The sequence below is a fragment of the Micropterus dolomieu genome, linkage group LG06, assembly GCF_021292245.1.
Source record: "Micropterus dolomieu isolate WLL.071019.BEF.003 ecotype Adirondacks linkage group LG06, ASM2129224v1, whole genome shotgun sequence".
Taxonomy (NCBI): domain Eukaryota; kingdom Metazoa; phylum Chordata; class Actinopteri; order Centrarchiformes; family Centrarchidae; genus Micropterus; species Micropterus dolomieu.
In genome coordinates, this window is record NC_060155.1 from 465,479 (window position 1) to 467,833 (window position 2,355).

The following is a 2,355-nucleotide window of genomic DNA, read 5'->3' on the forward strand; positions in this document are numbered from 1 at the left end:
TCTCTCTTTCTCTCTCTCTCTCTCTCTCTCTCTCTCTCTTTCTCTCTCTCTCTCTTTCTCTCTTTCTCTCTCTCTTTCTCTCTCTCTCTCTCTCTCTCACCCCAACCGGTCGAGGCAGATGGCCGCCCACCCTGAGCCATGGTTCTGCTCGAGGTTTCTGCCTCTTAAAAGGAAGTTTTTCCTTGCCTCTGTCGCCTAGTGCTTGCTCTTGGTGGGAACTGTTGGGCTTCTGTAAATAGCATCACAGAGTACGGTCTAGACCTGCTCTTTTATGAAAAGCGCTGTGAGATAACTGTTGTTGTGATTTGGCGCTATATAAATAAAATTGAATTGAATTGAATTGAATTGAAACTGGAAGTGCATAGTGCTGTGCATGGGCCTGATGTGCTGCATTTGTTTTGTCTTGTCCAGAGAGTGATGGAGCTAGAGGCAGATGCCATGGGTCATGAGACATGGCAGGAACATAATTGGACACCGTCCCATAATCAATGTCCCAGGACAACGTGGTGGTAACATAACCATGTGTGCAGCTATAAGCCAAAATGGTGTTGTTCACCATCATGCAACCCTAGGCCCATATAACACTGCACAAATTATTACATTCCTGGACACCTTACATGACATGCTCACTAATGTTCAGAGACCAGAGCAGACCAGATACGTCATCATATGGGACAATGTTAGTTTCCATAGGGCTGCTTTGGTCCGCAACTGGTTTACAGATCACCCACTCTTCACTGTACTCAACATCCCTCCATACTCTCCATTCTTGAATCCAATTGAAGAGTTCTTCTCTGCCTGGCGCTGGAAGGTCTATGACCGTCATCCCCATCAACGCATAGCCCTTTTACAGGCAATGGAGGAGGCATGTGGGGATACTGACCAGGCATCATGTCAGGCCTGGATACGGCATTCCAGAAGATATTTTCCCCGGTGCCTTAGACTAGAGGACATTGCATGTGATGTAGATGAAATTTTGTGGCCAGATCCAGAGAGACGACACGATGTAGACTGATTTTTTTATTTCTATTTTTTCTGTGAAATTACTATTTTGTGTTTGTTTTGATGTGTGTAAATAAACACCAGTACTTGAAGTTTGGATCCCTGTATGTTTACAGAACTATGACAAAAGTATGACCTGATGGCTTGTGTTAACTGTTTGATACAAAAATACCATTTTTACGAAGGTTTGAAGAGTTAAGCAAGGTTTATTAGCTTTTGCAAGAGAATTACAATGTTTTGCTGATTTGGTGAAGGGTTTTCTTATTTGTGTGTAGAGTTTTGCAAAAAATAGCCAATAGTTACAAAAAATTGGCTTAAGCCATCAGAAAAAACTGTAATTGACTATATATTCTGTGTAAACAACATGAATTGTGTTAGTGGTATGGTATTAACAATCCGATGTGGGGCTAACTGTGTTTAGAGTTTTGAAAATGTGACTACAGATTGGACAAAAGGATGTTAGCGGTTGTAAAAAACTATAACTGCCGTTTCTGAAGCATTTTCATCAGGCAAAGACTAAAATCCTAAAGGCAGTCAGAAACACTTCTTGCAATATTTTGCAAAAGAAACTGTAAAATACAAAATTATGTATTATTAAGTTCCTTTAAAATATCATGTGTCACCTGCTTCATTGTGGGTGATGCTGCTATTGGGCCTTTCTACAGTACTTCTAATGCTGAGGACAGACTACATGAGATAACCAGAAACCTTTTCACATGATGAACACACCAAAAGGAATAACAAATGTAAACATCTGCAGTTTTTATTCCTTAGTGTTCTGTACAGCAAATTATTCTGCCCCAGCGTCATGTCTTTGGTCTGGGACAGGCCAGAGATTCTCGTCGTCGTCCTCGTCCTCGTCCTCGTCCTCCTCGTCCTCCTCCTCCTCCTCGTCCTCCTCGTCCTCCTCGTCCTCCTCCTCCTCCTCCTCCTCCTCCTCCTCTCTGGTGTCCTCCACGTCTTCCTTCAGATTTCTCAGGATCCATTGTTCCAAAACTGAATGAACTGACTCTAGCCCTTTTATCTATCTATTGAAGCTTCTGATTGGTGTGTTATTAATTATGAGTGTTTATGTTTCCACCTGGTGTTATGGCCACTGCCCTTATCTGTGTATGTGTATCTGTGTTATGCAGCTGTGTGTCATGTTAAGCAGGATGTGCGGTCCCTTGCCGAGGATTGGCTAGCGCGAGACATGCCTACTTCCTGGTTTCGGCCGGTGATTTGATTGGTGCGGCCTCTGGCAACCTCCTCCAATCATCTACCGCCTTCACGATCATCTCCTGTTTAAATAGCTGTGTGAACCTGGGAGTTGTGAGTTTTCACTTGATCAACTCGCCTTCTTTGTAGTGTGGT